Source organism: Ovis canadensis, chromosome 17 (assembly GCF_042477335.2).
Source record: "Ovis canadensis isolate MfBH-ARS-UI-01 breed Bighorn chromosome 17, ARS-UI_OviCan_v2, whole genome shotgun sequence".
NCBI classification, from domain to species: Eukaryota; Metazoa; Chordata; class Mammalia; order Artiodactyla; family Bovidae; genus Ovis; species Ovis canadensis.
The window spans coordinates 12243793-12269051 of NC_091261.1; the positions used below are offsets into that span (position 1 = coordinate 12243793).

The window sequence follows — 25259 nt, forward strand, 5'->3', positions numbered from 1 at the left end:
TTTCTTATTTATGACAAGCTTTTCAATTCTGAGTCATTTTGCATTAAGAAATACAGGGAGAGGAACAAGATGGCAGAGTAGGAGGATGTGGAGCTCAACTCTCTCTACAAATACATCAAAAATACATCTCTATGTGGAACAATTCTCACAGAAAACCAACTGAAAACTGGCAAAAGATCTTTTATATAACCAAAGCTGCAGGAAAATCTCCACGTAACCAAAAACAACAACAAAGGTGGCATCACGATGGATCCAGCACCCCCAGGAGGACCCTGTGAAGGAGGGAATATGCACAGGAGCAGGCCCTGGGATGGGGGAGCCCCCTCACCTTGTCGGACGTCTGGTGGGGCAGATAGAAGAACTAGATGGGCCTGGCCTCTGCTCACAGGGAGAGTGTGTGAGCCGCCTTCCTAGAAAATAAGATACAGAGAGACCAGCCCTGACAGCTGGCACCTCACCACACTTACCAGTGCAAAATCCTTGTTGGTACACACAGCAGCCAGGTGCTGAATCTCAGGGAATAACTCAGGCTAGCTCCATGGAGACACCTCAGAAGACTCAGGGTGTGGTATGGGCTGAATCTTAGAGCCATTGTCAACACGTACACCATGCGCATAGGTCCATTATCAGAGTTAATTGTCAGCATGTGCATGACAGGGCATAAATCTGACATTGGAGCTCATAGTTACACTCACAGGGCAAGTTGATAAAGATCACAGTAGAATTTTGGGGGACACATATTAGGTGGCACCACTGAAATGCAAATCTTGGGTTGACAGCCCCTAAGGAGAAATACACAGTGATTCTCTTCCTAGTGGAAGTGCTCCATTCTGCCCATCCTACACTGAAGCTTGGAGCTGAATCTGGGCAACCAGGTCCTGGAGAGCCAAGGAACAGAGGAAGCCCTGGTCCCAAGTGGCAGCACAACCACCTCAATTTCTGCAGCTACAAAGCCCCATCCCTGGCAGTAGCCTAGAACTAAAACTGGGATGAACGTAACAAAGACAAAGACATAAACTCGGGCTATTTCTGGGAAAAACTGCAAACTCCTGCATGGTAATATATAGGTTTGCTGTGACTGCACAGGTTTTACATACTTCAGTGAGCCTCAAGGGCAATGAAGCTTTATCAAACATGACTCAAGGCTTCTACTGAAAAACTGGAGAACAGGCCCCACCTCAAACAAAGCTGTGACAAACAAAGAATAAAGAGGAAGCCCTGCTCACCCAACATCCAGTGAAGGTTCTAGACACAATACCAATTGCACTGACTATCAAGGGGATAATGACCAGCACACTCTGAGGAAAAACAAGGCTGGCATTCATACCAAAAAGAGCCCTCTCACTAAAAACACTGGACCGATAGAGTGAACACAGGGACAATCACACATCAAAACATCCATTCAGGGCCACAAGAGATAGCTGTTTCTCTTTCCCCTAAATTGATAGAGAGAGAAAGTAAGTTCAGTTCAGTTCAGTTCAGTTGCTCAGTCGTGTCCGACTTTTTGCGACCCCATGAATTGCAGCACGCCAGGTCTCCCTGTCCGTCACCAACTCCCGAGTTCACTCAGATTCATGTCCATCGAGTCAGTGATGCCATCCAGCCATCTCATCTTTTGTGGTCCCCGTCTCCTCCTGCCCTGAATCCCTCCCAGCATCAAAGTCTTTTCCAATGAGTCAACTCTTCGCATGAGGTGGCCAAAGTACTGGAGTTTCAGCTTCAGCATCATTCCTTCCAAAGACCACCCAGGGTTGATCTCCTACAGAATGGACTGGTTGGATCTCCTTGCAGTCCAAGGGACTCTCAAGAGTCTTCTCCAATACCACAGTTCAAAAGCATCAATTCTTCGGCACTCAGCCTTCTTCACAGTCCAATTCTCACATCCATACATGACCAGAGGAAAAACCATAGCCTTGACTAGACGGACCTTAGTCGGCAAAGTAATGTCTCTGCTTTTCAATATGCTATCTAGGTTGGTCATAACTTTTCTTCCAAGGAGTAAGCACCTTTTAATTTCATGGCTGCAGTCACCATCTGCAGTGATTATGGAGCCCCAAAAACAGTCTGACACTGTTTCTACTGTTTCCCCATCTATTTCCCATGAAGTGATGGGACCAGATGCCATGATCTTCATTTTCTGAATGTTGAGCTTTAAGCCAACTTTTTCACTCTCCTCTTTCACTTTCATCAAGAGGCTTTTTAGTTCTTCTTAATTTTCTGTCATAAGGGTGGTGTCATCTGCATATCTGAGGTTATTGGTATTTCTCCCAGCAATCTTGATTCCAGCTTGTGTTTCTTCCAGTCCAGCATTTCTCATGATGTACTCTGCATAGAAGTTATATAAGCAGGGTGACAAGGTACGCACAGCCTTGACGTACTCCTTTTCTATTTGGGACCAGTCTGTTGTTCCATGTCCAGTTCTAACTGTTGCTTCCTGACCTGCATATAGATTTCTCAAGAGGCAGGTCAGGTGATCTGATATTCCCATCTCTCTCAGAATTTCCTACAGTTTATTGTAATCCACACAGTCAAAGGCTTTGGCATAGTCAATAAAGCAGAAATAGATGTTTTTTCTGGAATTCTCTTGCTTTTTCCATGATCCCAGAGGATGTTGGCAATTTGATCTCTGGTTCCTCTGCCTTTTTTAAAACCAGCTTGAACATCAGGAAGTTCACGGTTCACATATTGCTGAAGCCTGGCTTGGAGAATTTTGAGCATTACTTTACTAGCATGTGAGATGAGTGCAATTGTGCGGTAGTTTCAGCATTCTTTGGCATTGCCTTTCTTGGGGATTGGAATGAAAACTGACCCTTTCCAGTCCTGTGGCCACTGCTGAGTTTTCCAAATTTGCTGGCATATTGAGTGCAGCACTTTCACAGCATCATCTTTCAGGATTTGAAAGAGCTCAACTAGAATTCCATCACCTCCACTAGCTTTGTTTGTAGTGATGCTTTCTAAGGCCCACATAACTTTGCATTCCAGGTTGTCTGGCTCTAGATAAGTGATCACACCATCGCGATTATCCGGGTCATGAAGATCTTTTTTGTACAGTTCTTCTGTGTATTCTTGCCACCTCTTCTTAATATCTTCTGCTTCTGTTAGTTCCATACTATTTCTGTCCTTTATCAAGCCCATCTTTGCATGAAATGTTCCCTTGGTGTTGCTAATTTTCTTGAAGAGATCTCTAGTCTTTCCCATTGTGTTCTTTTCCTCAGTTTCTTTGCATTGATCGCTGAAGAAGGCTTTCTTATCTCTTCTTGCTGTTCTTTGGAACTCTGCATTCAGATGCTCATATATTTCCTTTTCTCCTTTGCTTTTCACTTCTCTTCTTTTCACAGCTATTGTAAGGCCTCCCCAGACAGCCATTTTGCTTTTTTGCATTTCTTTTCCATGGGGATGGTCTTGATCCCTGTCTTCTGTGCAATGTCACAAATCTCATTCCATAGTTCATCAGGCTATCTTATCAGATCTAGGCCCTTAAATCTATTTCTCACTCCCACTGTATAATCATAAGGGATTTGATTTAGGTCATACCTGATTGGTCTAGCAGTTTTCCCTACTTTCTTCAATTTAAGTCTGAATTTGGTAATAAGGAGTTCATGATCTGAGCCACAGTCAGCTCCTGGTCTTGTTTTTGTTGACTGTATAGAGCTTCTCCATCTTTGGCTGCAAAGAATATAATCAATCTGACTTCGGTGTTGACCATCTGGTGATGTCCATGTGTAAAGTCTTCTCTTGTGTTGTGGGAAGAGGGTGTTTGCTATTACCAGTACATTTTCTTGGCAAAACTCTATTAGTCTTTGCCCTGCTTCATTCCGCATTCCAAGGCCAAATTCCAAGGTGTTTCTTGACTTCCTACATTTGCATTCCAGTCCCCTATAATGAAAAGGACATCTTTTTTGAGTGTTAGTTCTAAAAGGTCTTGTAGGTCTTCATAAAACCGTTCAACTTCAGCTTCTTCAGCATTACTAGTTGGGGCATAGACTTGGATTACCATGATATTGAATGGTTTGCCTTGGAAATTAACCGAGATGATTCTGTCATTTTTGAGATTGCATCCAAGTACTGCATTTTGGACTCTTTTGTTGACCATGATGGCTACTCCATTTCTTCTGAGGGATTCCCACCTGCAGTAGTAGATATAATGGTCATCTGAGTTATATTCACCCTTTCCAGTCCATTTTAGTTCGCTGATTCCTAGAATGTCGGCATTCACTCTTGCCATCTCTTGTTTGACTACTTCCAATTTGCCTTGATTCATGGACCTGACATTCCAGGTTCCCATGCAATATTGCTCTTTACAGCATCAGACCTTGCTTCTATCACCAGTCACATCTGCAGCTGGGTATTGTTTTTGCTTTGGCTCCATCCCTTCATTCAGTCTGGAGTTATTTCTCCACTGATCTCCAGTAGCATATTGGGCACCTACTGACCTGGGGAGTTCCTCTTTCAGTGTCCTATCATTTTGCCTTTTCATACTGTTCATGGGGTTCTCAAGGCAAGAATACTGAAGTGGTTTACTATTCCCTTCTCCAGTGGACCACATTCTGTCAGGCCTCTCCACAATGTCCCACCCATCTTGGGTTGCCCCGCAAGCATGTCTTAGTTTCATTGAGTTAGACAAGGCTGTGGTCCAAGTGTGATTATATTGACTAGTTTTCTGTGAATATGGTTTTAGTGTGTCTGCTCTCTGATGCCCTCTTGCAACACCTACCATCTTACTTGGGTTTCTCTTACCTTGGGCATGGGGTATCTCTTCACGGCTGCTCCAGCAAAGCTCAGCCGCTGCTCCTTACCTTGGATGAGGGGTAGATCCTCACCGCCCCCCTTCCTGACCTTCAACGTGGGATGGCTCCTCTAGGCCCTCCTGTGGCCGTGCAGCCACTGCTCCCTGGATGTGTAAATTAAAATGAAATGGTAGAGGAAATACTCTCAGTTAGGAGAACAAGAGAAAATCCTCTGAAATAACTAATAATGAAACAGACTTCCAGTTAACTAGGACATAATAAAAATGCTAAAGGGATTAATAAAAATTCTTAGTATAAGCATGTATAGCTGTAACATGTAACTAAAAACTATAGAGGAATCATTCAGAGTTCATTCTATTGCCATGATAAAAATCAACCGAACAGTAATGAATAATTGACTAAATAATGCAGGACAAAGAAATGATCTGGAAATTAGAATAATGGAAATCACCAATAAGAACAATAGGAAGAAAGACAGATTTTTTTTTTTAAGTGAAAGCAACATACAGGATCTGTGGGATGGTATAAATGGTATAATAATAAACCTATGCATAATAGGGGTGAAAGAAGAAGAGAGAGAGTTCTGTTCAGTTGTATCTGAATCTGTGACCCCATGGACTGCAGCATGCCAGGCTACTCTGTACATCACCAACTCCCAGAACTTGCTCAAACTCATATCCATTGAGTCAGTCGGTGATACCCTCCAACCATCTCATCCTCTGTCATCCCCATCTCCTCCTGCCTTCAATCTTTCCCAGCATCAGAGTCTTCTCCATTGAGTCAGTTCTTTGCATCAGGTGGCCAAAGTAATGGAGATTAGCTTCAGCATCAGTCCTTCCAATGAATTTTCAGGACTGACTTCCTACAGGATGGACTTGTTTGATCTCCTTGCAGTCCAAGGGACTCTCAAGAGTCTTTTCCAACAACAGTTCAAAAGCATCAATTCTTCAGCACTCAGCTTTCTTTATACTCCAACTCTCTCAACTGGAAAAACCATAGCTTTGACTAGATGGACCTATGTTGGCAAAGTAATGTCTTTGCTTTTCAATATGCTGTCTAGGTTGGTCAAACTTTTCTTCCAAGGAGCAAGTGTGTTTTAATTTCATGGCTGCAGTCACCATCTGCAGTGATTCTGGAGCCCAAGAAAAGAAAGTCTCACACTATTTCCCTTGTTTCCCCATCTATTTGCTATGAAGTGATGGGACCAGATGCCATGACCTTAGTTTTTTTAATGTTGAACTTTTAAAAAAAAATTATAAATTAATTTATTTTACCTGAAGGCTAATAACAATGTTGTGGTGGTTTTCACCATACATTCACATTAATCAGCCATGGGTGTACATGTTTCCCCATCCTGAACCCCCCTCCCACCTCCTTCCCCATCCCATCCCTCAGGGTCATCCCAGTGCACCAACCCTGAGCACCCTGTCTCGTGCATCAAACCTGGACTGGTGATCTATTTCACATATGATAATGTACATGTTTCAATGCTATTCTCTCAAATCATCCCACTGTCGCCATTTCCCACTGAGTTCGAAAGTCTGTTCTTTACATCTGTGTCTCCTTTGCTGTCCTGCATGTAGGATTGTCAGTACTGTCTTTTTAAATTCCTTGTATATGCATTAATATACAGTATTGGTGTTTTTCTTTCTGACTTGCTTCACTCTGTATAATAGGCTCCAGTTTCATCCATCTCATTAAAACTGATTCAAATAGATTATTTTTAATAGCTGAGTAATATCCCATTGCATATATGTACCACAACTTTCTTGTCCTTTCGTCTGCTGATGGACATCTAGGTTGCTTCCATGTCCTGGCTATGGTAAATAGTGCTGCAATGAACATAGGGAAACATGTGTCTCTTTCAACTCTGGTTTCCTCAGTGTGTATGCCCAGCAGTAGGATTGCTGGGCCATATGGCAGTTCTATTTCCAGTTTTTTAAGGAATCTCCACACTGTTCTCCATAGTGGCTGTACTAGTTTGTAGTCCCACCAACAGTGTAAGAGGATTCCCTTTTCTCCACACTCTATCCAGCATTTATTGTTTGTATACTTTTTGATAGCAGCCATTCTGACCAGCGTGAGATGGTAACTCATTGTGCTTTTGATTTGCATTTCTCTATTAACGAGTGATGTTGCGCATCTTTTCATGAGTTTATTGGACATCTGTATGTCTTCTTTGGAGAAATGTCTGTTTAGTTCTTTGGCCCATTTTTTGATGGGGTTGTTTATTTTTCTGGAATTGAACTACAGGAGCTGTTTGCATATTATTGAGATTAACTCTTTGTCAGTTGCTTCATTTGCTATTATTTTCTCCCATTCTGAAGGCTGTCTTTTCACCTTGCTTATAGTTTCCTTCATTGTGCAAAAGCTTTTAAGTTTAATTAGGTCCCATTTGTTTATGTTTGCTCTTATTTCCATTACTCTGGGAGGTGGGTCATAGAGGATCCTGCTGTGATTTATGTCATAGTGTATTGCCTGTTTTCCTCTAGGAGTTTTATAGTTTCTGGTCTTACACTTAGATCTTAAATCCAATTTGAGTTTATCTTTGTGTATGGTGTTAGAAAGTGTTCTAGTTTTATTCTTTTATAAGTGGTTGATGAGTTTTCCAGCACCAGTTGTTAAAGAGATTGTCTTTTCTCCACTGTATATTCTTGCCTCCTTTGTCAAAGATAAGGTGTCTAGGTGCACAGATTTATCTCTGGGCTTTCTATTTTGTTCCATTGATCTATATTTCTGTCTTTGTGCCAGTACCATACTGTCTTAATGACTGTAGCTTTGTAGTATAGTCTGAAGTCAGGCAGGTTGATTCCTCCAGTTCCATTTTTCTTTCTCAAGATGGCTTTGGCTATTCGAGGGTTTTGTATTTCCATACAAAGTAAAGCCAACTCTTTCACTCTCCTCTTTCACTTTCACCAAGAGGCTCTTTAGATCTTTGCTTACTGTCATAAGGGTAGTGTCATCTGTATATCTGAGATTATTGATATTGATATCAATAGATAAGTGAGGAGAGGATTAAAAAAAGTATGAAGAAATCATGACTTAAAACTCAAACCTAAGGAAGGAAATAGATATCCATTATAGGAAGCACAGAGGCTCCCAAACAAGATAAACCAAAACACACCCACACCAAGATATAATTAAAATAGCAAAAGTTAAAGAGCAAATTTTAAAGGCTGCAAGAGAAAAAAAATAGCTACAAAGGAACCCCCATAAGGCTATCAGTTAGTTGACTTCTCTGCAGAAAGTGTAAAGTCTAGAAAGAAGCAGAATATATATGAAGTCCTAGAGAAACAAAACCTGTAACCTAGTATGTTCTACTCAGTAAAATTATTATTTACAATAGAAAGAGAGATAAAGAATTTCTCAGACAAGCAAAAAATTTAAGTATTGAAAGATATTCTCTTAATTAAAAAAAAAACAAACAAGGAATCTATAGGCAAGAGAAAAACACAATAGGAAAGGCAAGGATATAAAAGGATTGAGTAAATAAGATAAGCATACAGACAAACTTAAATAAGACAAGTATATAGATGAGTAAACACAAAAATTTGTAAAAAGTGATTATAACTACAATTAACAGTTAAAAGGATATGCATGAAGATGTACAATAGAATATCAAAACACAGAATATTGGGGAGGAGGAAAATGCAGATCTTTTAGAACGTATTTGAACTTATGTGGCTATCAATCCAATGCAAATGGATATAGTTATGGGTAAACATACTTGAGACTCAGGGTAATCATAAATCAAAGACATGCAATAAGTACATGAAAACAAAAATAAAGGAACTCAAGCATAATACAAAAGAAAACAGTCAAACTACAAAAGTAAAATCAACAAACAAGATGAAATGAACAAACATGACATAGTCAAATGGAAAACATGTTAGAAATGTAAACATGTACAAATCTATCATTAATTAATTTAAATGTCAATGGAGTGTGTCAATCAAAAGACATAGACTGGCAGATTGGGTAGAAAAACAAGAACTTTCAGTATTTTGTCTACAAAAGAAAACTTTATGGTGAAAGATGCTGACATATTGAAAGTGAGAGGAGATTAAAGAATATTTAATACAACTAGAAACAATAAAACAATGGCAGCAATACTTTTATCAGGCAAAAGAGACAATAAAGGCTGTAAAGAAAGATGAAGAAGGACCCTGTGCTGTACTCTACATACTAGCTCAGTCTTGTCCGACTTTTATGACCCTAGGGACTGTAGCCCACCAGGATCCTCTGTCCATGGGGATTCTCCAGGCAAGAATACTGGAGTGGGTTGCCATGCCCTCCTCCAGGGGATCTTCACAACACAGGGATCGAAGCCAGATCTCCTGCATTGCACGCAGATTCTTTACTGACTGAGCCACCAGGGAAGCCCAAAGAAGGCCCCTATAAGTGGTAAAAGAATGAATACAAGAAAATACTACAACTCATTGGTGTTCAGGCACCCAATATAGGAGCACTTAAGGAGAAAAGGAAAGATACACAATCATCTGAATCCAGAGTTCCAAAGAATAACAAGGAGAGATAAGAAAGCCTTCCTAAGTGAACACTGCAAAGAAATAGAGGAAAACAATAGAATGGGAAAGACTAGAGATATCTTCAACAAAATTAGATGTATTAAGGGAACATTTCATGCAAAGATGAGCACAATAAAGGACAGAAATGGTATGGACCTAACAGAAGCAGAAGATATTAAGAAGAGGTGGCAAGATTATACAAAAGAACTATCTAAAAAAGATCTTAATGACTCAGATAACCACAAGGGTGTAATCTGTCACCTAGAGCCAGTCATCTTGGAGTGTGAAATCAGGTGGGCTTTAGGAAGCATCACTACAAACAGTGCCAGTGGAGGTGATGGAACTCCACCTGAGCTATTTCAAATCCTAAATGATGACGCTGATAAAGTGCTGCACTCAATATGCCAGCAAATTTGGAAAACTCAGCAGTGGCCACAGGATAGGAAAAGGTAGCAGTGGCCACAGGATAGGAAAAGGTAAGTTTTCATTTCAGTCCCAAGAAGAACAATGCCAAAGAATGTACAAACTACTTCACAATTGCACTCACTTCCCATGATAGCAAAGAAATGCTCAAAATCCTCCAAGCTAGGCTTCAACAGTATGTGAACCATGAACTTCCAGACGTACAAGCTGGATTTAGAAAAGGCAGAGGAAACAGAGATCAAATTGACGACATCCATTGGATCATAGAAAAAGCAAGAAAATTCCAGAAAAACATCTGCTTCTACTTCATTGACTACACTAACGCCTTTGACTGTGTGGATCACAACACACTGTGAAAAATTCTTAAAGAGATGGGAATACCAGACCACCTTATGTTCCTCTTGTGAAACATGGGTGCAGGTCAAGAAGTAACAGTTAAAACCAGACAGGGAACAATGATATGGTTCAAAATTGGGAAAGGAGTATGTCAAGATTGTATATTGTCACCCTGCTTATTTAACATATATGCAGGCTACACCATGCATCATGCACAATGAAATGTCAGGCTGGATGAATCACAAACAGGAATCAAGACTGCCAAGAGAAATATCAATAACCTCAGTTATGCAGATGACACCACCCTATCAGCAGAAAGCAAAGAGGAACTAAAGAGCCTCTTGATGAAAGTGAAGAGGAGAGTGAACAAGCTGGCTTAAACTCAATATTCAAAAAAAGAAGATCATGGCATCCAGTCCCATCACTTCATGGCAAAGCAGTGGGGAAACAGGGAAAACTGTGACAAACTTTATTTGCTTAGGCTCCAAAATCACTGCAGATGGTGACTGCAGCCATGAAATTAAAAGACATTTGCTCCTTGGAAGTAAAGCTATGATAAGCTTACTCCTTGGAAGGAAAGTTATGACCAACCTAGACTGCATATTAAAAAGCAGAGACATGATTTTGCCAACAAAGGTCTATCTAGTCAAGGCTATGGTTTTTCCAATGGTCATGTATGGATGTGAGAGTTGGACTATAAAGAAAGCTGAGGGCCAAAGAATTGATGCTTTCTAACTGTGGTGCTGGAGAGTATTTTTGAGAGTCCCTTGGACTGCAAGGAGATCAAACCAATCAATCCTAAAGGAAATTAGTCCTGAATATTCATTGGAAGGACTGATGCTGAAGCTGAAGGTCCAATACTTTGGCCACCTGATGTGAAGAACTGACTCATTGTAAAAGATTCTGATGCTGGGAGGGATTGGGGGCAGGAAGAGAAGGGGACGACAGAGGACAAGAAGGTTAGATGGCATCACCACCTCAATGGACATGAGTTTGAGCAAGCTCCAGGAGATGGTAAAGGAAAGGGAAGCCTGATGTGCTGCAATCCATGGAATCACAAAGAGTCAGAGACAAATGAGCAACTGAACAACAACAAAATAGATAAGTTCTAGCATACATAAAGGGAGAAATTGACAGTAAAATGTTAATAATAGGGGATTTTAACACTCCAGTTACGTGAATGGACAGATGTTCCAGACAGAAAATCAGTAAGACAATAAAGTCTTAAATGACCTAAAAGACCCACTAAACTTAAAAGATATCCTCAGGACATTCTATCTAAAAGCAGCAGAATACACATTTCAAGTGCACTTGAAATGTTCAGTAGGATAGATCATATACTAGGGTTATAATCTGAAATATAATAGATCACATACTAGCATTACATTCTGAAATAATCTAACTGAATCATACTTGACACTGACAAATATTGTAAGTAAACTACACTTCAGTTAAAAAAATGAGCCACTTAGTCTGAAGTGTACATGAACTAATGGGTGTAATACTGAGCAATGAGGTGATTCTTTAAAAGTTCAAATGATATTCTTTAGCTGGTTCATTCACTCATTATCACCTACTTCTATCACCTTTGTTTCCTCATTTTAACAATGAGCTACAATTGAGAAACTAGTTTAAGCAGTGGCTGGAAGGATAACCAACCAACAGGTTCAAATATAGACAACAAATCAGTGATTTAAGGAGATGGAACAGGGGAGGGGCAAGATAGAGATAGGGAATTATGAAGTATGAACTTTTATGTATAAAATAAATAAGCTGCAAGGATATATCATACAGCTCAGGGAAAATCACCAGTATTTAATAAAAACTATACATGGAGTATAATCCTTAAAAATTGTGAATTACTTTGTTTTACACCTGAAGCATATATAATATTGTAAATTAAATATAGCTCAATTTAAAAAGATTTTAAAAATACAATAAAAAGAAATACATATGCATATCACCATTAAATATTTATATTGAGAAATCATGTTAACATATGGTCAAATGTATTTAGCTGAATTTCTCTTAGTGTCCTCTTTCTTTGTGTGTTTATACATGTATGTGTATGTGTAAATCGAGTACTTTGCAAACATCATAATGCTTTATTCCTAAATACTACTTTTATCTCCTTTGAACAAAAGGATTCTCGTATAATTATCATAACACAATTATATCATTCAGTATTTAATTTTGATACAGGTTCTTACTTTATACAATGTTCAAATTTTGAACTATCCCATGAAAATAGTGATTATGTCTAGGGAAACACCTATACCTATATCAATATCTGTCATCTACCTGTCTATCATCTATCTACATATGTTAAGTATCATAAATTATCCCAATTAAAACTTTTTAGCAGTTTTCTTCCTTGCTTAAGTATGAGTTAATGATCACTCGTTGGATTTTATGTAAATTCCTCATAATTTGCTTTTCATTTAATATTTTATATCCAAAAAAGTTCAGTGTTGTCTCTAACTACTCACTAATTAGAATCTTTTTCTCATTTTTCTAAATTAAACTTTAAATTTATTTTCTTAGATATGCCTTCAGTTCAGTTCAGTTCAGTCGCTCAGTCGTGTCCGACTCTTTGAGACCCCATAAATCGCAGCACGCCAGGCCTCCTGTCCATCACCATCTCCCGGAGTTCACTCAGACTCACGTCCATCGAGTCAGTGATGCCATCCAGCCATCTCATTCTCGGTTGTCCCCTTCTCCTCCTGCCCCCAATCCCTCCCAGCATCAGAGTCTTTACCAATGAGTCAACTCTTCGCATGAGGTGGCCAAAGTACTGGAGCTTCAGCTTTAGCATCATTCCTTCCAAAGAAATCCCAGGGCTGATCTCCCTCCGAGTGGACTGGTTGGATCTCTTTGTAGTCCAAGGGACTCTCAAGAGTCTTCTCCAATACCACCGTTCAAAAGCATCAATTCTTCCGCGCTCAGCCTTCACAGTCCAACTAAAAAATATGTCATATTTCTCTATCATATAATTTTTATCCTGCATTTATTAAGCTCTTTCCATTTGCTAAGCACTAATTTAAGATATTTAAATGTATCAATTTCTTTAATTGTCAGAATAATCCTTCAAAGTAAATACTATCATACTATCCATTTTTACAAGTGGAAAAATGGTGTCACATTTAGAGTTACAAAGTACTAACCACTTTATTCATTCTAAATCTTTACAATCTTTCAGATTATAATTTGGCTATTTTGCCACAGATATTAATTAAATGTATTAATTTCTTTTTTTCCTGAAGACTTACTTATGTTTAGGATTCACAGGTGCATTAATCTTATAGTTGCTGATATGTTAAAGTTTATTTAAGATGTTGTGTAAGCAATCTTGAGAAAAGTGTTACAGAAGTCAGAATGTATTTTTAAATTTTGTGTTTGAGAATAATAAATCAAGTGAAGTCCAATCATGAATAGTCAGGTAATTTTCTTTCAAACTGTGTGGTCACTTGGTATAAAAGAGAATGTCAGTAATATGATCCTTAATATTGTCACTATTACTCATTAACTGTACTTAATTATTATAATTATAAAAATATATTTTAATAAAAGTAATTAATTAAAAGCCTATTTTATAACATATTTTAAAATATGTTGCCTTGATTCTTTCAGTTGGGATTATCTGTATTACTATCCCCACTTCCTAATAGTGTGCATTTTTAGTTAATTTAAATAAATATAAGGTGGACATATTTAGTTTGCATTGATAAATGAGTTACTATATTAGTGTGATGACATTTTAATGCCCTTGGGATTTCCTTGGGTTTCAGTCCTGGTATATTTTTATTTGCAACTATTTCTTAGCTTCTCATGCTCATATTAAGCTGATAACTTCAACATTTATGTAGCCAGTACAGACTGCTTTGTTATGTTCACAACATGAGTGTTAAACTGACAACCAGATATTTCAAAAACACTTTACACTCAAAGAGCACTTTGCAAACATCATAATGGTTTATTCCTAAATACTACTTTTCTATCCTTTGAACAAGAGCATTCTCCTATAATTATCATAACATAATTATATCATTCAGGATATTTAATATTGATACAGTGTTCTTACTTTATACAGTCAATGTTCAAATTTTGAACTATCAGGTCTAAACTGAAGTCAAAATGCGATGGTCTCTGTTTCATGAATGATATAATTTCTCCTCTAGTTGTATAAACCCTTAAACAGAGGTATAGTAAATATTTAGAAATCCTTCTACTTTTCATTTCACATCCAGTTCAGTACAAAACCTTGTCAATATTATCTCCTAAATCTCCCTGTTTCTCTTTCTTTCTATTGCTACCAACCAGGCGCAAGTTCTTTGCATGTCTTCTCATTCCTTTTGTCATAGCTCACTATATGCCAATCACTTAAGCTCTTTACATATATTAACTTATTTAGCCCTTCTTATCCTATGAAACCAGTACTATGATTGAAAGTGAAAGTGAAAATGAAGTCGCTCAGTCCTGTCCAACTCTTTGCGACCCCATGGATTGTAGCCTATCACGCTCCTCCATCCATGGGATTCTTCAGGCAAGAGTACTGGAGTAGGTTGCCATTTCCTTCTCCAGGGGATCTTCCCGACCCAGGGATCGAACCCGAGTCTCCAGCATTGTAGGCAGACTCTTTACCGTCTGAGCCACCAGGAAGTCCTATGATTATTCTGATTTAATTTAGTGGTAATTTTACTTAAACACACAACCAGGAAGTGGAAGAGCTGGAATTTGAACCAAGTCTATCAGTTTCCTGAGCATGCCTTTGCATGCAACATGTATATTCTATTTTTCTTGAGTCCTAAGAAAAATGGTTTGTGCATGTTTTAATTAAAATTATCATTATCTTTAATTCAGCCCTTGAAAAAAAGTAAAAGTAAAATGGAAAGTAATTCTTTTTCATAATGAAATTCTTTCAACTATGAATCTAAGCAAGATGATGAATATAACATTGAAATCTTAGCCCACTAAATATTTTTCTACAGGGAATTAAGATAATATGGTCAGCATAATTTCCTTAATATACTCTAGCTTTTGGTTCAACACAGGTAAGGAATTTGGAGAAACTTGAGGAATAAAGATTTAGTATGCTCTTAGACTATGTCTGAATTTGGTAATAAGGAGTTCATGATCTGAGCCACAGTCAGCTCCCGGACTTGTTTTTGCTGACTGTATAGAGCTTCTCCATCTTTGGCTGCAAAGAATATAATCAATCTGATTTTGCTGTTGACCATCTGGTAGAGACCATGTGTAGAGTCTTCTCTTGTGTTGTTGGAAGAGGGTGTTTGCTATGACCAGTGCACTGCTAGACCATTCAGGTGTGACCTAAATCAAATTCCTTATGATTAAACAGTGGAAGTGAGAAATAAATTTAAGGGCCTAGATCTGATAGATAGAGTGCCTGATGAACTATGGAATGAGGTTCGTGACATTGTACAGGAGACAAGGATCAAGATCATCCCCATGGAAAAGAAATGCAAAAAAAGCAAAATGGCTGTGTGGGGAGGCCATACAAATAGCTGTGAAGAGAGGCAAAAAACAAAGGAGAAAAGGAAATATATAAGGATCTGAATGCAGAGTTCCAAAAAACAGCAAGAAGAGATAAGAAAACCTTCCTCAGTGATTAATGCAAAGAAATAGAGGAAAAGAACAGAATGGGAAAGACTAGAGATCTCTTCAAGAAAATTAGAGATACCACGGGAACATTTCATGCAAAGATGGGCTTGATAAAGGACAGAAATGGTATGGAACTAACGGAAGCAGAAGATATTAAGAAGAGGTGGCAAGAATACACAGAACAGTACAAAAAAGATCTTCACGACCCAGATAATCATGATGGTGTGATCACTCATCTAGAGCCAAACATCCTGGAATGTGAAGTTAAGTGGGCCTTAGAAAGCATCACTATGAACAAAGCTAGTGGAGGTGATGGAATTCCAGTTGAGCTATTTCAAATCCTGAAACATGATGCTGTGAAAGTGCTGCACACAATATGCCAGCAAACTTGGAAAACTCAGCAGTGGCCACAGGACTGGAAAAAGTTCAGTTTTCATTCTAATCCCAAAGAAAGGCAATGCCAAAGAATGCTCAAACTACCGCACAATTGCACTCGTCTCACATGCTAGTAAAGTAATGCTCAAAATTCTTCAAGCCAGGCTTCAGCAATACGTGAACCATGAACTCCCTGATGTTCAAGCTGGTTTTAGAAAAGGCAGAGGAACCAGATATCAAGTTGCCAACATCCTCTGGATCATGGAAAAAACAAGAGAGTTCCAGAAAAACATCTATTTCTGCTTTACTGACTATGCCAAAGCCTTTGACTATGTGGAACACAATGAACTGGAAAATTCTGAAAGAGATGGGAATACCAGACCACCTGACCTGCCTTTGAGAAATCTGTATGCAGGTTAGGAAGCAACAGTTAGAACTGGACATGGAACAACAGACTGGTTTCAAATAGGAAAAGGAGTGCGTCAAGGCTGTATTTTGTCACTCTGCTTATTTAACTTCTATGCAGAGTACATCATGAGAAACGCTGGACTGGAAGAAGCACAAGCTGGAATCAAGATTGCTGGGAGAAATATCAATATTTCTGTATTGTCACGGCTGTATATTGTCACCTTGCTTATTTAACTTATATGCAGAGTACATCATGAGAAACGCTGGACTGGAAGAAACACAAGCTGGAATCAAGATTGCCAGGAGAAATATCAATAACCTCAGATATGCAGATGACACCACCCTTATGGCAGAAAGTGAAGAGGAACTAAAAAGCCTCTTGATGAAAGTGAAAGAGGAGAGTGAAAAAGTTGGCTTAAAGCTCAACATTCAGAAAACGAAGATCATGGCATCTGGTCCCATCACTTCATGGGAAATAGATGGGGAAACAGTGGAAACAGTCTCAGACTTTATTTTTTGGGCTCCAAAATCGCTGCAGATGGTAATTGCATCCATGAAATTAAACGACGCTTACTCCTTGGAAGAAAAGTTATGACCAACCTAGATAGCATATTGAAAAGCAGAGACATTACTTTGCTGACTAAGGTCCGTCTAGTCAAGGCTATGGTTTTTCCAGTGGTCATGTATGGATGTGAGAGTTGGAATGTGAAGAAGGCTGAGTGCCAAAGAATTGATGCTTTTGAACTATGGTGTTGGAGAAGACTCTTGAGAGTCCCTGCAAGGAGATCCAACCAGTCCATTCTGAGGGAGATTAGCCCTGGGATTTCTTTGGAAGGACTGATGCTAAAGCTGAAACTCTAGTACTTTGGCCACCTCATGCGAAGAGTTGACTCATTGGAAAAGACTCTGATGCTGGGAGGGATTGGGGGCAGGAGGAGAAGGGGGCGACCGAGGATGAGATGGCTGGATGGCATCACGGACTCAATGGACGTGAGTGTGCGTGAACTCCGGGGGTTGGTGATGGACAGGGAGGCCTGGCGTGCTGCAATTCATGGGGTCGCAAAGAGTTGGACACAACTGAGCGACTGAAATGAACTGAACTGAAATAGACCATGTCGGTCCTATATCAACTATCTTAAGTAAACCTTCAGCAAGTGTTGTCCTGCAGTCTATTTACAGTGGAATCCTTTGACAAGTTTCTGAAATGCAGCTCTCATCCCTCGTTGATTATAGATATATCCATGTCATTTAAATTATAAATGCCCAGGTGGCAGTGTTGACATCTGTTTTAAAAATTGAGGAAACAGTATTGCCTTCCAATGTCCATCTCACATTGACATAGAGAGACTCCATGACAATTTGCAGGCTTCTGCAATGGAACTCTTTATTTTCAAGTGACTTTATTTTCCTAGACTCTGTTGTTATTAGGGTATATGGATGAGTTCAAAATCAAGATCTCTGTAATTGAGTTAACACCATATCCAGAGTTACAAGCTTTGAAATCCATCACATTTCTTGGAGGAAATATTATTTCTCCAGAATAACAGGAATTTAGAAAAAAAAAATCATACTCTCTCCATGGTATCATGTCTCCATTCATTACTGGATAATATTGAAACAATTGACCCTGATATCTAACATCTTTGAGAGCTAGTTGGAAGAACATCTTTTCACAACTGTTTCAAATATTGGCTGTTGCTTTTATCTTACTGCCAACAACAATCATGAAGGAGCTCCCAGAAGCTTTTCTATTGTCAGTTGTGACAACTCCTAGTAGCCAGTTTACATTAAGTTTATCTTTCTGGTAGCTCATATTCTTTAACAATGTCTAGGCAATGGCACCCCACTCCAGTACTCTTGCCTGAAAAATCCCATGGGAAGAGGAGCCTGGTAGGCTGCAGTCCATGGGATTGTGAAGAGTCAGACACAACTGAGTGACTTCACTTTCACTTTTCACTTTCATGCATTGGAGAAGGAAATGGCAACCCACTCCAGTGTTCTTGCCTGGAGAATCCCAGGGACGGGGGAGCCTGGTGGGCTGCCGTCTATGGGGTCACACAGAGTCGGACATGACTGAAGCAACTTAGCAGCAGCAGCAGCAGGCTACTAAAGCACTGTCCAGTGTACTATCTTTGTATAGTTCACAGGACATGGTAAAAAAAAAAAAGTCTGAGTCAGCTTCCCAGTGAAATTGATATAATATCCTATATAAAACTAAACAGACATCCTGATTTCATCTCTTTAAGAGTGCCTCTAAGTACACTGACTTTACAATTCAGTCTCATCTTCAATGGACTTACCTTATATAGATAAAGTTAGGAGTCTAAGTTTATCTTTGACTCTTATTTTTTTACCTTAGGATTTCATGTTTCATGGCTCAGGGTCTCAACCAGGCTGCTGCTGCTGCTAAGTCACTTCAGTCGTGTCCAACTCTGTGAGACCCCCGTAGACAGCAAGCCCACCAGGCTCCCCCGTCCCTGAGAGTCTCCAGGCAAGAATTCTGGAGTGGGTTGCCATTTCCTTCTCCAATGCATGCACGCTCAGTCACTTCAGTCCATCTCTGTGTCACCCCGTGGACAGCAGCACGCCAGGCTTCCCTGTCTATCACCAGCTCCCAGAGCCTGCTGAAACTCATGTCCATCCAGTCAGTGTTGCCATCCAACCATCCTATCCTCTGTTATCCCCTTCTCCTCCTGCCTTCAATCTTTCCCAGCATCAGGGTCTTTTCCAATGAGTCATTTCTTTGCATCAGGTGACCAAAGTATTGGACCTTCAGCTTCAGCATCAGTATTTCCAATAAATATTCAGGACTGATTTCCTTTAGGATTGCCTGGTTTGATCTCCTTACAGTCCAAGGGATTCTCAACAAGAGTCTTCTCCAACACCACTGTTCAAAAGGATCAATTCTTCAGTGCTCAGCTTTCTTTATAGTCCCACTCTCACATCCATACATGACTACTGGAAAAACCATAGCTTTGACTAGATGGACCTTTATTGGCAAAGTAATGTCTCTGCTTTTGATTTTGCTGTCTAGCTTGGTCATAATTTACTTCCAAGGAGCAAATGTATTTTAATTTCATGGCTGCAGTCACCATCTGCAGTGATTTTGAAGCCTAAGGAAATAAAGTCTGTCACTGTTTCCATTGTTTCCCTATCTATTTGCCATGAAGTGATGGGACCAGATGCCATGATCTTTGTTTTTGGAATGTTGAATTTTAAACAGATTTTTTCACTCTCCTCTTTCACTTTTGTCAAGAGGCTCTTTAGTTCCTCTTCACTTTTTGCCATAAGGGTGGTATCATTTGCATATCTGAGGTTATTGATATTTCTCTTGGCAGTCTTGATTCCAGCTTGTGCTTCATCCAGACCAACATTTCTCATTATGTACTCCGCATATAAGTTAAATAAGCAGGGTGACAATATACAGCCTTGAGGTACTCCTTCCCCAATTTGGAACCAGTCTGTTGTTCCATGTCCAGTTCTAACTGTTGCTTCCTGACCTGCATACAGATTTCTCAAAGGCAGGTCAGGTAGTCTGGTATTCCGATCTCTTTAAGAATTTTCCACTGTTTGTTGTGCCCCACACAGTCAAAGGCTTTTATGTAGTCAGTAAAGCAGAAGTAGATGTTTCTCTCGAATTCTCTTGCTTTTTTTTTGATCCAACAGATGCTGGCAATTTGATCTTTGCTTCCTCTGCCTTTTCTAAATCATGCTTGAACATTTGGAAGTCCACATTTCATGTGCTGTTGAAGCCTAGCTTGGAGAATTTCGAGCATTACTTTGCTAGCGTGTGAGATGAGTGCAAGTGTACAGTAGTTTGAACATTCTTGAACATTCTTTGAACATTCCCAAAGAATGTTTGGGACTGGAATGAAAACTCACCTTTTCCAGTCCTGTGGCCACTGCTGAGTTCTCCAAATTTGCTGGCATACTGAGTGCATCACTTTAACAGCATCATCTTTTAGGACTTGAAATAACTAGAATCAAAAAAGATGTCTACCCAAAAATATGCCTTTTTGATCATATGGGACTGAAATGTAAAAGTAGGACATAAGAGATACCTGGAGTAACAGGAAACTTGGCCTTGGAGTAAAAAATGAAGAAGGGCAAAAGTTAACAGAATTTTCAAGAGAAGACTGTAGTCAAACACCCACTTCCAAGAATACAAGAGAAGGCTCTACACATGGATACCACCAGATGGTCAATACCAAAGTCAGATTGATCATATTCTTTGTAGTTGAAGATGGAGAAGCTCTATACAGTCAGCAAAAACAAGACCAGAAGCTGACTGTGGCTCTGATCAAAACTCCTTATTGCAAAATTCAGACTTAAGTTGAAGAAAGTAGGGAAACCCATACACTATTCAGGTATGACCTAAGTCAAATCCTTTATGATTATACGGCAGAAGTATCAAATAGATTCAAGGGATTAGATCAGATAGACAGTGTGCCTGAAGAACTATGGACACAGGGTCATGACACTGACAAGAAGCAGTGATCAAGACCATTTCCAAGAAAAACAAATTTAAAAAGGCAAAATGTTTGTCTGAGGAGACTTTATAAACAGCTGAGAAAAGAAGAGAAGCAAAAAGCAAAGGAGAATAAGAAAGATATACCCATCTGAATGCAGAATTCCAAAGAATAGCAAGGAGAGATAAGAAAGGATGCTTGGGACTGGTGCACTGGGATGACTTGGAGGGATGGTATGGAGAGGGAGGTGGGGGGGGGGGGTTCAGGATGGGGAACACGCATATGCCTGTGGCAGATTCATGTTGATGTGTGGCAGAAAAAATACAAGATTTTAAAGTAAAAAAAAATAAAAAATTTTAAAAAAAGCCTTCCTCAGTGATCAGTGCCAAGAAATAGAGGAAAACAATAGAATGGGAAGGACTAGAGATCTCTTCAAGAAAATTAGAGATACCAAGGAAACATTTGATGCAAAGATGGGCACAGTAAAGGACAGAAATTGTATGGACCTAATAGAAGAAGATTGGAGAAGGCAATGGCACCCCACTCCAGTACTCTTGCCTGCAAAATCCCATGGATGGAGGAGCCTGGTAGGCTGCAGTCCATGGGATCGCAAAGAGTCGGACACGAGTGAGCGACTTCACTTTGACTTTTCACTTTCATGCATTGGAGAAGGAAATGGCAACCCATTCCAGTGTTCTTGCCTGGAGAATCCAAGGGACGGGGGAGCCTGGTGGGCTGCCATCTATGTGGTTGCACAGAGTCGGGCACGACTGAAGCGACTTAGCTGCAATAGAAGAAGATATTAAGAAGAGGTGGTAAGATTACACAGAATAACTATACAAAAAAGATCTTAATGACTCAGATAACCAGGATGGTGTGGTCACTCACCTAGAGGAAGACCTCCTGAAGTGTGAAGTCAAGTGGGCCTTAGGAAGCATCACAATGAACAAAGCTAGTGGAGCTGATTGTATTCTGTCCTCCTGGCTCTCAACAACTTTCTCAGGCAGCTGAGAAACTTACAGTCAAAGACCTCTACCATGCAGCTGTCCCTATAGAGAAACCCACAAACTTTAGTTAAAAACTTGCTCAACTGAGGATGAAAATAAGAACTGGCTGTTCTGCAGTGTGACCTTATATGCAACCTGATAAACCAAAGAAATGTAATATGGGACTAAAACAACTATGGAGCAAAACCTTGATGAATTACAGTCTCAAAAATTACATTGACCCACCACACAATCATCACTAACAATTTTTATTTCAACAAACTAAACTCAAATTGGGAAATAAAGCTTTCAGAACAAAAGAAAAAAGGGATGACAGACTATCAGCCTCCAACCAATAACCCAGCCAGTTTTCAGTCAGTTCAGTTCAGTTCAGTCGCTCAGTCGTGTCCGACTCTTTGCGACCCCATGAATCGCAGCACGCCAGGCCTCCCTGTCCATCACCAACTCCCAGAGTTTACCCAAACTCATCTCCATCGAGTCGGTGATGCCAGCCAGCCATCTCATCCTCTGTCATCCCCTTCTCCTCCTGCCCCCAATCCCTCCCAGCATCAGAGTCTTTTCCAATGAGTGAACTCTTCGCATGAGGTGGCCAAAGTACTGGAGTTTCAGCTTTAGCATCATTCCTTCTAAAGAAATCCCAGGGCTGATCTCCTTCAGAATGGACTGGTTGGATCTCCTTGCAGTCCAAGGGATTCTCAAGAGTCTTCTCCAACACCATAGTTCAAAAGCATCAATTCTTTGGCACTCAGCCTTCTTCATGGTCCAACTCTCACATCCATACATGACCACTGGAAAAACCATAGCCTTGACTAGTCGGACTTTGTTGACAAAGTAATGTCTCTGCCTTTGAATATGTTATCTAGGTTGGTCATAACTTTTCTTCCAAGGAGTAAGCGTCTTTTAATTTCATGGCTGCAGTCACCATCTGCAGTGATTTTGGAGCCCCCCAAAAATAAAGTCTGACACTGTTTCTACTGTTTCCCCATCTATTTCCCATGAAGTGATGGGACCGAATGCCATGATCTTCGTTTTCTGAATGTTGAGCTTTAAGCCAACTTTTTCACTCTCCTCTTTCACTTTCATCAAGAGGCTTTTTAGTTCCTCTTCACTTTCTGCCATAAGGGTGGTGTCATCTGCATATCTGAGGTGATTGATATTTTTCCTGGCAATCTTGATTCCAGCTTGTGCTTCTTCCAGCCCAGCGTTTTATGTACATACAAAACTTAAAATACTTATTTAATTGGGAATTAAAAGAAATCTCACCCTAAAAATGAGAGGATTCTTTTATTGCACAGGCAGTTAAGTCTCAAAAGCTGGCTTGATAAAAATATCTTTTCAGAATTCTGACATTAAGTAAAGCATTTTTGGGGGGAACTTGCTTTTGTTTTCCTATGCCTTTGAGGTGTATGCTCTACATGCTCATTTTAAGGTATTCTGTGTGTGTGTGTGTGTGTTTTGAAAACTTGATCTCTACCATGCTATTTTTGAGAGTAAACTCCCTGGATCTTATTTAGGTGTCATCCCTTCCCAATCTCTTATGGGGAATCCTCTTGCATCTTATTGATTTGACTCACTATTAATATATTTCATTAATGGCCAAATGATGTATCTTGTACATTGAAGCACAAGCTGGAATCAAGATTGCCAGGGGAAATATCAATAACCTCAGATATGCAGATGACACCACCTTTATGGTGGAAAGTGAAGAACACTGTCGAGAGGCTATCTTGATAACAGTGAAAGAGAGTGAAAAATTGGCTTAAAGCTCAACATTCAGAAAACGAAGATCATGGCATCTGGTCCCATCACTTCATGGTAAATAGATGGAGAAACGGTGCAAACAGTGTCAGACTTTATTTTGGGGGACTCCAAAATCACTGCAGATGGTGACTGTAGCCATGAAATTAAAAGATGCTTACTCCTTGGAAGAAAAGTTATGACCTAGATAGCATATTAAAAAGCAGAGACATTACTTTGCCAACAAAGGTCCATCTAGTCAAAGCTATGGTTTTTCCAGTAGTCATGTATGGATGTGAGAGTTGGACTATAAAGAAAGCTTGATGCTTTTGAACTGTGGTGTTGGAGAAGACTCTTGAGAGTACTTTGGGCTGCAAGGAGATCAAACCAGTCAATCCTAAAGGAGATCAGTCCTGAATATTCATTGGAAGGACTGATGTTAAAGCTGAAACTCCAATACCTTGGCCACCTGATGCAAGGGGCTGATTCATTTGAAAAGACCCTGATGGTGGGAAAGATTGAAGGCAGGAGAAGAAGGGGATGACAGAGGATGAGATGGTTGAATTGCATCACTGACTGGATGGACATGAGTTTGAGTAAACTCTGGGAGTTGGTGATGGACAGAGAGTGCTGGCATGCTGCAGTCCATGGGATCACAAAGAATCGGACACGACTGAGAGACTGAACTGAAATTGAAGAAATTAATAAATTGGACAGTTTCTTGAGTATTATTATTACAAATAGCTGTTTTATTGGTGCCTATAAAAAACAAAAATTAAATTAAAGGTGGAAAAAAGAAATACACCTAATGGTCAATCTAAGTCAAACATGACTTAGCAACTGAACAACAACAAAAATCTAAGAACTTCCTTAGTTTAAATCAAAGAAAAACATGTTTGGAAAGCCTTATTTGTGGCCTCTGCTTCCCTCAGAAAAACATTAGAATAACTGATATTAATAAGGAAAAAAAACTGTGAGAAAAGTTTAGATACTTTTTACAACAAGGTAGAAAATTTAAAAGGACTTATCTCAAATTAATAAAGAAATCTTTAGATGGTTATTCAAAATGAAATAAATAAAATAGACATTTATGTAATTAAAACATAAGGTTTTGATATTATACTACATAAGGTTAAATTGGCCACAAGGGACCCCATGATGGTGTTTATTATTAAAGGCCAAAATAGTCCACTCCATTTACTCCACTTTAAAAAATACATGCATTTAAAGAACTAAAAATACTTATATTGTGATATCTGATCAAAATTGAGGGCGGCAACATTTCAGCCAAAAGTTCTGAATCCCTTGGCTCAAATCCCCTCTGGGGATCCCAGAACCTTTTATGTAAAAATAGGTAAAATTGAAAGGGAATAAAAAGAAAGAAAAGCTTCTGGAACCCCTCCTGTTCTAGAATCCTATTTTGATTCTAATAAAGCTGAGGGTAAATGTTGATAGAATTGAGATGAAAGTGTAAAAATTGATATTTCAATTGGGCTTTATAAAAGATATCTGTTTTTATAATAGAGAAAAGTCAACATTGACTTTTCCATGCTAGATCTGTTTCTTTGGCCATTTTTGTTATTATAATCATACATGATGATTTTCCTCAGA

General features: G+C 39.4%; 1 long non-coding RNA gene across 2 annotated transcripts in view; it reads right to left on the reverse strand.

Annotated features, from left to right (window-relative positions):
• Nucleotides 1–2213: 2213 nt before the first annotated feature.
• The window catches only part of LOC138422137 (uncharacterized), a 60145-nt gene continuing 37099 nt past the window's right edge, over nucleotides 2214–25259 (reverse strand). The window contains exons 2-5 of one of the 2 annotated variants that reach the window (XR_011249754.1): nucleotides 21793–21953; nucleotides 21606–21688; nucleotides 12792–12993; nucleotides 3310–4891 (exon numbers count right to left, since the gene is read on the reverse strand). This is a non-coding gene — a long non-coding RNA (uncharacterized lncRNA). Of the gene's footprint in view, nucleotides 4892–12791; nucleotides 12994–21605; nucleotides 21689–21792; nucleotides 21954–25259 lie in introns of both variants that reach the window. The other variant, XR_011249753.1, reaches the window with a different exon arrangement.